This window comes from Lepidochelys kempii, chromosome 2 (assembly GCF_965140265.1).
Source record: "Lepidochelys kempii isolate rLepKem1 chromosome 2, rLepKem1.hap2, whole genome shotgun sequence".
In the NCBI taxonomy this organism is placed as follows: domain Eukaryota; kingdom Metazoa; phylum Chordata; order Testudines; family Cheloniidae; genus Lepidochelys; species Lepidochelys kempii.
In genome coordinates this window covers 86,572,674-86,585,280 of record NC_133257.1, presented here as the reverse complement: position 1 = coordinate 86,585,280, position 12,607 = coordinate 86,572,674, and positions in this window count along the sequence as shown.

Sequence of the window (12,607 nt, the reverse complement as noted above, 5' to 3'; positions counted from 1 at the left end):
TGAAATAGAGTGCTTTTCTTAAGGGGACATTCAGAGGTGCCCGTTCCTGCTGGGCTGTTTGCCTGTGGCTGAACAGAAATGTTCCCCGCTGTTAGCCATGGGGAGGGGGGAGGGGCTAACCACGTGGTGGGGGGAGGCAAAATGCGACCTTGGAACGAAAGCACATGTGCTGTGTATGTAATGTTAACAGCAAGGTTTACCGTGAAAGAGTGTACCCATTGTTCTATAAAATGTGTCTTTTTAAATACCACTGTCCCTTTGCTGCATGTGTTTCAAGGATCTCAGAATCTTCTCCTTCCCAGAGGCTAGTGAAGATTAGAAGGCGAAAAAAATGCACTCGTGATGAAATGTTCTCTGAGCTCATGCTGTCCTCCCACACTGACAGAGCACAGATGAATGCGTGGAGACAAATAATGTCAGAGTGCAAGGAAAGCACAAAATGACAGGGAGGAGAGGAGGTGGGCTGAAGAAAGTAAGTGGTGGGCTGAAGAGAGGGCTGAAGCTGAAAGGTGGCAGCAGTGTGATGAGAGGAGGCAGGATTCAATGCTGAGGCTGCTGGAGGATCAAACTAATTCGCTCCAGCGTATGGTTGAGCTGCAGAAAAGGCAGCAGGAGCACAGACCACCACCACTACAGCCCCTGTGTAACCAACCGCCCTCCTCCCTAAGTTCCATAGCCTCCTCACCCAGACGCCCAAGAATGTAGTGGGGGGGCCTCCAGCCACCCAGCAACTCCACCCCAGAGGATTGCCCAAGCAACAAAAGGCTGGCATTCAATAAGTTTTAAAGTTTTAAAGTGCTGTGTGTCCTTGTCCTTCCCTCCTCCAGCACCCCTCCCAGGCTACTTGGCAGTTGTCCCCCTATTTGTGTGATGAATTAATAAAGAATGCATGAATGTGAAGCAACAATGACTTTATTGCCTCTGCAAGTGGTGATCAAAGGGAGGAGGGGAGAGTGCTTAGCTTACAGGGAAGTAGAGTGAACCAAGGGGCAGGGGGTTTCATCAAGGAGAAACAAACAGAACTTTCACACCGTAGCCTGGCCAGTCATGAAACTGGTCTTCAAAGCTTCTCTGATGCGCACCGCGCCCTCCTGTGCTCTTCTAACCACCCTGGTGTCTGGCTGCGCATAACCAGTGGCCAGGCGATTTGCCTCAACCTCCCACCCTGCCATAAACGTCTCCCCCTTACTCTCACAGATATTGTGGAGTGCACAGCAAGCAGTAATAACAATGGGAATACTGGTTTTGCTGAGGTCTAAGCGAGTCAGTAAACTACGCCAGCGCACTTTTAAATGTCCAAATGCACATTCTACCACCATTCTGCACTTGCTCAGCATGTAGTTGAACAGCTCCTGACTACTGTCCAGGCTGCCTGTGTACGGCTTCATGAGCCATGGCATTAAGGGGTGAGTCCCCAAGGATAACTATAGGCATTTCAACATCCCCAATTGTTATTTTCTGGTCTGGCCATCCCACGTTGATGTTGGTGAAACATCCCTTGTGATCTACCAGTGCTTGTAGCACTACTGAAAAGTACCCTTGCAGTTTGGTGCTCTGGTGCCAAGATAGGGATATGGGTTCCGTCTATGGCCCCACTACAGTTAGGGAATCCCATTGCAGCAAAGCCATCCACTATGACCTGCACATTTCCCAGGGTCACTACCCTTGATATCAGCAGATCTTTGATTGCGTTGGCTACTTGCATCACAGCAGCCCCCACAGTAGATTTGCCCACTCCAAATTGATTCCCGACTGACCGGTAGCTGTCTGGTGTTGCAAGTTTCCACAGAGCTATTGCCACTAGCTTCTCAACTGTGAGGGCTGCTCTCATCTTGCTATTCATGCGCTTCAGGGCAGCGGAAAGCAAGTCACAAAGTTCTATGAAAGTGCCCTTACGCATGCGAAAGTTTCGCAGCCACTGGGAATCGCCGAGACCTGCAATACTATGCGGTCCCACCAGTCTGTGCTTGTTTCCCAAGCCCAGAATCGGCGTTCCACGGCATGAACCTGCCCCATTAGCACCATGATGCCTACATTGCCAGGGCCCATGCTTTGAGAGAAGTCTGTGTCCATGTCCTCATCACTCTCGTCACCGTGCTGACATTGCCTCCTCGCCCGGTATTGCTTTGCCAGGTTCTGGTGCTGCATATACTGCTGGATAATGCGTGTGGTGTTTAATGTGCTCCTAATTGCCAAAGTGATCTGAGCGGGCTCCATGCTTGCCGTGGTATGGTGTCTGCACAGAAAAAAGGCGCGGAACGATTGTCTGCTGTTGCCCTGACGGAGGGAGAGACAACTGACGACATGGCTTACAGGGTTGGCTTACAGGGAATTAAAATCAACAAAGGGGGTGGCTTTACATCAAGGAGAAACAAAAACAACTGTCACACAGAATGGCCCGGTCAAGGATTGAACTCAAAACCCTGGGTTTAGCAGGCCAGTGCTAAACCCACTAAGCTATCCCTCCCTCTCCTATTTCAGGCAGGACTTCATGGAGGGAGGGAGAGGGGAGCAAATGAATACAAAACAAATCTGGTTTATTTCTTGTTTTGATCCACTCCATCTATCTTTTATATCTTTGGCTGGCAGCAGACAGTGCAGAAGGACTGCAAGCCATCCTCATCTCCTGCCTGCCCGTCAGAAGATGGTACAATAGGACTGCCTGCAGGATTAAAGAGAGTGACCTGGTCAAGTCACTCCTAATGTAATCCCTGCACCCATGTCTGCCCAGGCGCTCCTGACCGATGTGGCCAGGAGCACCTCGGACATGATGATGATGGCTACCAGTCCTATTGTACCATCTGCTGCCACAAGGCAATGGGTTGCTGCTGCTGTATAGCAATGCAGTACCATGTCTGCCAGCACCCAGGAGACATACAGTGACAGTGAGCTGAGCAGGCTCCATGCTTGCCGTGGTATGACGTCTGCACAGGTAACTCAGGAAAAAAGGCGCAAAACGATTGTCTGCCATTGCTTTCACAGAGGGAGGGAGGGAAGGAGGGTCTGATGACATGTACCCAGAACCACCTGCAACAACGTTTTTTGCCCCATCAGGCATTGGGTTCTCAACCCAGAATTCCAATGGGCAGCGGAGACTGCGGGAACTGTGGAATAGCTACCCCCAGTGCAACACTCCGGAAGTCGACGCTAGCCTCAGTACTGTGGAAGCACTCTGCCGAATTAATGCACTTAGAGCATTTTGAGTGGGGGCACACACAATCAACTATTTAAAAACTATTTCTAAAAAAATGACTTCTATAAATTTGACCTAATTTCATAGTAGAGACATACCCTAAGTTAATTGTATCCAGTTTGCAAATTAATTCCAATTCAGCAGTCTCTCGTTGGAGTCTGTTTTTGAAGTTATTTTGTTGAAGTATTGCCACTTTTAGATCTGTAATCGAGTGACCAGAGAGATTGAAGTGTTCTCCGACTGGTTTTTGAATGTTATAATTCTTGACGTCTGAAGTGTGTCCATTTATTCTTTTACATAGAGACTGTCCAGTTTGACCAATGTATATGGCAGAGGGGCATTGCTGGCACATGATGGCATATATCACATTCATAGATGTGCAGGTGAACGAACCTCTGATATTGTGGCTGATGTGATTAGGCCCTATGATGATGTCCCCTGAATAGATACGTGGACACAGTTGGCAACGGGCTTTGTTGCAAGGATAGGTTCCTGGGTTAGTGGTTTTGTTGTGTGGTGTGTGGTTGCTGGTGAGTATTTGCTTCAGGTTGGGGGGCTGTCTGTAAGCAAGGACTGGCCTGTCTCCCAAGATCTGTGAGAGTGATGGGTCATCCTTCAGGATAGGTTGTAGATCCTTGATGATGCATTGGAGAGGTTTTAGTTGGGGGCTGAAGGTGATGGCTAGTGGCGTTCTGTTATTTTCTTTGTTGGGCCTGTCCTGTAGTAGGTGACTTCTGGGTACTCTTCTGGCTGTGTCAATCTGTTTCTTCACTACCAATGTGCCATCATGTGCCAGCAATGCCCCTCTGCCATGTACATTGGTCAAACTGGACAGTCTCTATGTAAAAGAATAAATGGACACGAATCAGACGTCAAGAATTATAACATTCAAAAACCAGTTGGAGAACACTTCAATCTCTCTGGTCACTCGATTACAGACCTAAAAGTGGCAATACTTCAACAAAAAAACTTCAAAAACAGACTCCAACGAGAGACTGCTGAATTGGAATTAATTTGCAATCTGGATACAATTAACTTAGGCTTGAATAGAGACTGGGAGCGGATGGGTCATTACACAAATTAAAAATATTTCCCGATGTTTATTCCCCCCATAACCCTCCCCCCACTGTTCCTCAGATGTTCTTGTCAACTGCTGGAAATGGCCCATCTTGATTATCACTACAAAAGGTTCCCTGCCCCCTGCTCTCCTGCTGGTAATAGCTCACCTTAAGTGATCACTCTGGTTACAATGTGTATGGTAACACCCATTGTTTCATGTTCACTATGTATATAAATCTCCCCACTGTATCTTCCACTGAATGCATCCGATGAAGTGAGCTGTAGCTCACGAAAGCTTATGCTCAAATAAATTTGTTAGTCTCTAAGGTGCCACAAGTACTCCTTTTCTTTTAGTAACACATCAGCAGCCCCCCATCAGCTTCCCCACCCCCCGCTCCCAGCGCCTCCCACCCACCGGCAACGCCGCCAATCTGTCTCCCCCTCCCTCCCTGCACCTCTCAATCAGCTGTTTTGTGAAGTGGAGGAGGATCTGGGGGGAATGGGGGAGGAGCAAGGGCATGGCAGGCTCAGGGGAGGGGGTGGGAAGGGATGGAGTGGGGCAGGGCCTGTGCACAGCCAGGGGTTGAGCAGTGACCGCCCCACAGGACATTGGATAGTTGGTGCCTGTAGCTCAAGCCCCAGAGTCGGTGCCTATACAAGGAGCCGCATATTAACTTCTGAAGAGCTGCATGTGGCTCTGGAGCCACAGGTTGGCCACCCCTGCTATATACCTTCAGAGAGAGGAAATCATGCTTTGCATCAGTTGTTGCAGGAAACAACTGTAGCACTCAAAAGTATGCTAGGTGCTTCATAGAACAAATAAAAAAGACATAGAGCCTTACTCTGTGCGGACTTTTGTAGCACACCTTAACCCAGTGTGATTCTTGATTCCTCACTAATTTTTGCGGTTCAAGAGTCTGCTACTGGATCTTGATTCCTAGCTAAGGGCCCTTGTCCGTTAGTGTAAACCATGTGGATTCAAGTGTTTAGATTCAGTGGTCTTGGGTTCAGTACCTGCAAGTGACTCCACCAGGGGTATTGACATCCTTACACCTTGGTTAGCCATTCATACCTGTGGGTATGAAACTATCCAATAAGAATTAAAGTACTTTGCATTTGCCTGCACAGGTGTAAATGAGAGTATAAGGCAATGAAGACTCTGGCCCACTCTTCCTGCCATAAAGAGCTTATAGTTTAATTTCAGACATGGGCTACTGTGCAGTTTACAAAGAATTGGGAAAAGAGGATGAGGGCTGTAGCAATACAGTAACATGATTTCTCAGTCATGGAATGTGCTCACTTTGGAGGCAATATCTTCTGCATGAATGTCACAGACTAGAAGCTGCTTTCACTTGTTTTTTAAACAAAATAATTAGCTTATGGTATTTGGCACTTGTTTACATTTTGGCATGTTCAATAGATTCAGTCCATGGGAAAAACATTGTGCAATGTCGAAAGTGCACACATTTTGTAACTAAAAATAGGGATTTGACACATAGACATTGCAAGATTCCTCACTATGGTTTGCTAGCCACAAATCTACCTTGAAGCAGAACTAAACTGGCTCACGCTCCTTACTCCTACCCCTAACACATACAATATCCAAGAAATCTGCCCTAAACCTAATCAAACTACTCGACTAAGAAGGCATCAAGTAAATGTTTGACCAAGGAGTAATTAAACTCTTCCATTAACTACGTACTGAAAAATCTGTCTTGAAACTGAATTGCAAATGGACTAAAACCTGACAGCTCGTCTCATAGGCTATATGGTATGTGTGCTGTGTAAATCAAAAATATATCTGACCCTGTGCATAAGGATATATCTGACCCTGTGTTCATAGTGATAAACCAGTCATAAAAAAGGGCCAGCCTCTTTATACAGTGCATTCACTTAATGGTTTGCACAACCTGCAAATACAAAAGGGAACTCAGCATAGAAGTAATAATTCTTAATACTTTATATTTTCAGAGTGTTAAAAAATATTAATGAATTTATCAAATGCAAAAGTATCCCTCCAATAAAGCAATCGGAACTGCTCAAGAGTCAAGAAATGCCAAAGTTAAGGTTGAATGTGTAATCTGTAATGTGTATGTTGTAATATCCTCTTTAGTTAGGAGAAAGAGTCCCAGCATGTGGAGCACCAAATCTCACTTTTATCCTGGGAACTGCTGCTCCTACTCATTGCCATCCCTTCCTCCCTTCCCATCGGTGATGCTATACAGTGCTGCTCCCTACAGTCTCTATGACAACAGGCAGGGAGCACATTGCTTAGCATGGAGTGAAGGAAGAGCATGAGGGAATGTGCAGCTGGAATGGGCAAGGAGGTAATGGGGAGCCCAGAACCGGGGTGCAGGGAAACAGCACCGAAACAGTGAAGAGAGAGCAGAGGGATGCCAACACTGGAGGTGGGGAGACACAGAAGAAAGAAGATCACTGGGGAAAGAGGTATTTAGGATTGAAAGGGAGGCAAGGACTGGATGTAGACAAAGAGAACTGAGAGTGAAAGAGCAAGAAAGAAGGAGACAATGGGTGTGCAAGAGAAAAGAAGAGTAAAAATGGAAAGCAAAACCAAAATCAACAAGTTTAAGAAAAACCCCAGGAGAACAGGGCAAAGAACAGACAGAGAAAAAAGACACAAGAATATGCAAACAACAGCTAGATATGGCAACTTTGCTAGGAAAACTTTGCTCCAAAGGGGTGAGCTGGTAATCAAAAATGAACCACTGGGAATGGAACCAATGGGAACCAGTAAGAATACAAAATACAATATAATGTATACTGTCCCACAATCTTAAATACATGTACAACCTTGTGTATCTGTGGCACAAAGAGTACATCAACCTTTGCTAAGAAAATTACTTACTTAAGCAATGTTAGTGCAGTATAGTAATTTAGGACCAAAGGATTTTGGCTACACTGTAGACACAGTAGGGTACACAGACCTTTAATAATACACAGCTTAAGGATCCTCCAATCCCGTTGAATTTTGGGAATCCACAGGGGCATTTTCACTCTGCCCCGCTCCTAAGCCTCCCCCTTCTTCCTGGTAGAACAGCTCAACCAAGGGCTGTGCCCATATTGCAGCCCAGCCCTCCCAGTGTGTCTTCATGCTATCCTCTTCTCTGAGGATTCTAGAAACTACAGAGGGGAGCTAATGCTGCAAGAAACATCATTAACTCCCACGCAGATTTCAACTGGGAAGTCTGCCAGGTTGCTAGGGGAGCATGCTGCACAAAGCATCTGCTCCCTGACTCCATCCCCCTCTGCCCTAGTAAATTCACTTTCCTCCCATGGAGGTCCAAATGCAGTTTGCCAAGGGAGAGCATGCTGAACAAGTTCTGCTACCCCCACCCCCTTAATTAACTTTGGGCCCCTTGTGTTTATTTTCTTATTCTTTTGCTTATTCAGCACAGTAGAGAGAAGCATCTGATCCAAGAAAACTGCTGTAAATGCAAAAACCTACAGTATGTTTCTGCAACACTAAAGGTACACATTTAAATGCACACTGGTCAGACTATGAAAAGATTAAGATTTGCATAATAAAATTAACTTACAGTGACATTGTTATATTACATTTTTATTAGGTTGACTATTAAATATTTACTTTAACATATAGTGGGCTAAATTCTGTCCTCAGATATGCAGCTGCAACTTCTATTAATTTTTAATAGGATATGCAAGTACAATTTACATTAATTTCTATGGGAGTTGTGTGCGCATATAGGATGTGTCACTATATGCTCCTATTACTGTTACACTCTTCTGCTCTATTACATATAAGGAAACACACACATTGTTAACATTTTATATAAGATATGTAAAATAGTTAACAATTGCTTTAAAATTGTTAAGTGCTTTCATTATATTATTTATTATAGCAAGGTAGACTTCTCTGACCTTGTGAACAAATTCAGATTATTAGGTCCTGTAGGTGTAGATATGTTTTTAACTGGATTAACTGTTTATGTCCATTTGGGTAGGAGATTTATGAGTACAGATTGGGTGATGTCTCTGAGGCTTTGTGAATTCATGTCTTATTTCAGTTTGTAGTATGCAGTCTGAATTTCCAAGTACATTTTTTCAGAGGTAACAGTACTACTATCCATTGCAGAGTGCCATTGGTATAGACTGCCTGAACACTTCTCTTCCTGTTGGTTGGTACCTACTGTTTCCTTGACTGTTGTAATCACTTCTAAAAGTTCTGAGGGGCCTGATTCTTCTCTCACACTGGTGTAAATTATGAGTGAGTTCTTTGAAATCAATGGAATTATGTCAGCGTAAATCAGGAGTGAATGAAAATCAGACCCTGAAAGTCCACTAGAAGGGAGTTGATCACTTGGATGGAGAGTCTCTACAGATTTATGTTTCCTGTCATATAGACCTTATGCCTGTGTACATACAGGTCAGATATTTCCATGGTGACTGACACCAACTGGGTCAGAAATTTCATTGCCATGACACTGATTTACACCAATTGAGGATTTTGTCTGGTATAATCTAGTCCTGGTCACCAGAAATAAATATTACTATGTACAGTTGAAAAGCCACCTTAAGCCGAAAAACTAAGCCAGCCATTGATTAAACTTGGGATAGAATGTCTTCTCCAATCCCTTCACCAATATCTTTTGAAGGATGAAGATCTTTACATGGTGATATTGATAAGTTGTCATCATTTCCAAGGTCTAATGACTTCCATTATTCAATATTATAAATATAAGTAAGATCAATGCCCAGTGTTGCATCTTTAGTGGGGTGAGAGCAGATACTGCTGACAAAGAACCTTAAATGACCATCAAGATGTTGTGGTCAGTAACTAAGGTACATTTTCAGCTATATAGTTATGAAATTTTCATACACCAAAAATTATGGACGGTGACTTTTTCTGTGTACATGATCCTTCTAGTTCGAGTCAAGGCCAATTAGTCTCTGCTTGTTATCTTCCTCATAAGCAATACCACAGTGCCTTTTCCATATGCATTGCAAGCTACATAAGATTGTGTGTCTTAATGCACAAATACATTTCTATTGAATAGCTGCTGTTTTCCCTTAGAAATCATAGAATATCAGGGTTGGAAGGGACCTCAGGAGGTCATCTAGTCCAACCCTCTGCTCAAAGCAGGACCAATCCCCAATTTTTGCCCCAGATCCCTAAATGGCCCCCTCACAGATTGAACTCACAACCCAGGGTGTAGCAGGCCAATGCTCAAACCACTGAGCTATCCCTCCCTCCATAATATTAAAAGTAGTATTATTTGATCATCCCCAAAATTTGTCACTCTTCAGCAAATCATGTAACGGTGAAACTAATTGATTTTAAATGTATCCTTTCCCCATGCCAACAACATTTTTTACTTCTGTCCTTTTTTCTTCATTTTAGTTTATTTACTCATTGGATCACTGTAGGAATATTTTATACATTAGGGTTTCTGCAAAAACATTTGGTTTTGCTGTGCCACACTACATTTGCCCTATTTGTTGGCCATCTCTACTGCTTAATCATATTTCACAAGTTAACTGGAAAGTAAAATCCTTGAGTCCTAAGCTCACAATTTGCAAATCATTAAAGACTGAATACAGTCAGAAACTTTTTCTCCCAGTTTCAACAGGGAAATAAGAAAAGGAGTACTTGTGGCACCTTAGAGACTAACCAATTTATTTGAGCATAAGCTTTTGTGAGCTACAGCTCACTTCATCGGATGCATACTGTGGAAAATACAGAAGATGTTCTTATACATACAAACCATGCAAAAAGGGGTGTTTACCACTACAAAAGGTATTCTCTCCCCCCACCCCACTCTCCTGCTGGTAATAACTTATCTAAAGTGATCACTCTCCTTACAATGTGTATGATAATCAAGGTGGGCCATTTCCAGCACAAATCCAGGATTTCTCCCCCCCCTTTTTTCCACACACACAAACCCACTCTCCTGTTGGTAATAGCTTATCTAAAGTGATCACTCTCCTTACAATGTGTATGATAATCAATATGGGCCATTTCCAGCACAAATGCAGGGTTTAACAAGAACGTCTGAGGAGGGGGCGGGGGGGTAGAAAAAAACAAGGGGAAATAGGTTACCTTGCATAATGACTTAGCCACTCCCAATCTCTATTCAAGCCTAAGTTAATTGTATCCAATTTGCAAATGAATTCCAATTCAACAGTCTCTCACTGGAGTCTGGTTTTGAAGTTTTTCTGTTGTAATATCGCAACTTTCATGTCTGTAATCGCGTGACCAGAGAGATTGAAGTGTTCTCCAACTGGTTTATGAATGTTATAATTCTTGACATCTGATTTGTGTCCATTTATTCTTTTACGTAGAGAATGTCCAGTTTGACCAATGTACATGGCAGAGGGGCATTGCTGGCACATGATGGCATATATCACATTGGTGGATGTGCAGGTGAACGAGCCTCTGATAGTGTGGCTGATGTTATTAGGCCCTGTGATGGTGTCCCCTGAATAGATATGTGGGCACAGTTGGCAACGGGCTTTGTTGCAAGGATAGGTTCCTGGGTTAGTGGTTATGTTGTGTGGTATGTGGTTGTTGGTGAGTATTCGCTTCAGGTTGGAGGGCTGTCTGTAAGCAAGGACTAGCCTGTCTCCCAAGATTTGTGAGAGTGTTGTGTCATCCTTCAGGATAGGTTGTAGATCCTTAATAATGCATTGGAGGGGTTTTAGTTGGGGGCTGAAGGTGACGGCTAGTGGCGTTCTGTTATTTTCTTTGTTAGGCCTGTCCTGTAATAGGTGACTTCTGGGAACTCTTCTGGCTCTATCAATCTGTTTCTTCACTTCCACAGGTGGGTATTGTAGTTGTAAGAATGCTTGATAGAGATCTTGTAGGTGTTTGTCTCTGTCTGAGGGGTTGGAGCAAATGTGGTTGTATCGCAGAGCTTGGCTGTAGACAATGGATCGTGTGGTGTGGTCAGGGTGAAAGCTGGAGGCATGTAGGAAGGAATAGCGGTCAGTAGGTTTCCGGTATAGGGTGGGGTTTATGTGACCATCGTTTATTAGCACTGTAGTTTCCAGGAAGTGGATCTCTTGTGTGGACTGGACCAGGCTGAGGTTGACGGTGGGATGGAAATTGTTGAAATCATGGTGGAATTCCTCAAGGGCTTCTTTTCCATGGGTCCATATGATGAAGATGTCAACAATATAGCACAAGTAGAGTAGGGGTGTTAGGGGACGAGAGCTGAGGAAGCGTTGTTCTAAGTCAGCCATAAAAATGTTGGCATACTGTGGGGCCATGCGGGTACCCATAGCAGTACCGCTGATTTGAAGGTATACATTGTCCCCAAATGTAAAATAGTTATGGGTAAGGACAAAGTCACAAAGTTCAGCCAACAGGTTAGCCGTGACATTATCTGGGATATTGTTCTTGACGGCTTGTAGTCCATCTTTGTATGGAATGTTGGTGTAGAGGGTTTCTACATCCATAGTGGCCAGGATGGTGTTATCAGGAAGATCACCGATGGATTGTAGTTTCCTCAGGAAGTCAGTGGTGTCTCGAAGGTAGCTGGGAGTGCTGGTAGCGTAGGGCCTGAGGAGGGAGTCTACATAGCCAGACAATCCTGCTGTCAGGGTGCCAATGCCTGAGATGATGGGGCGCCCAGGATTTCCAGGTTTATGGAAATTGGGTAGTAGATAGAATATCCCAGGTCGCGGTTCCAGGGGTGTGTCTGTACGGATTTGATCTTGTGCTTTTTCAGGGAGTTCCTTGAGCAAATGCTGTAGTTTCTTTTGGTAATCTCAGTGGGATCAGAGGGTAATGGCTTGTAGAAAGTGGTATTGGAGAGCTGCCGAGCAGCCTCTTGTTCATATTCCAACCTATTCATGATGACAACAGCACCTCCTTTGTCAGCCTTTTTGATTATGATGTCAGAGTTGTTTCTGAGGCTGTGGATTGCATTGTGTAAGCCATTACCAACAGGAGAGTGGGTTTGTGTGTGTGGAAAAAAGGGAGGGGGGGAGAAATCCTGGATTTGTGCTGGAAATGGCCCACCTTGATTATCATACACATTGTAAGGAGAGTGATCACTTTAGATAAGCTATTACCAGCAGGAGAGTGGGGTGGGGGGAGAGAAAACCTTTTGTAGTGGTAAACACCCATTTTTTCATGGTTTGTATGTATAAGAACATCATCTGTATTTTCCACAGTATGCATCCAATGAAGTGAGCTGTTGCTCACGAAAGCTTATGCTCAAATAAATTGGTTAGTCTCTAAGGTGCCACAAGTACTCCTTTTCTTTTTGCGAATACAGACTAACACGGCTGTTACTCTGAAACAGGGAAATAAGTAAGTCTCCCACCAACAATTTAAGCTAAGATGTTTATTAATTCCCATGTAATTTGTTT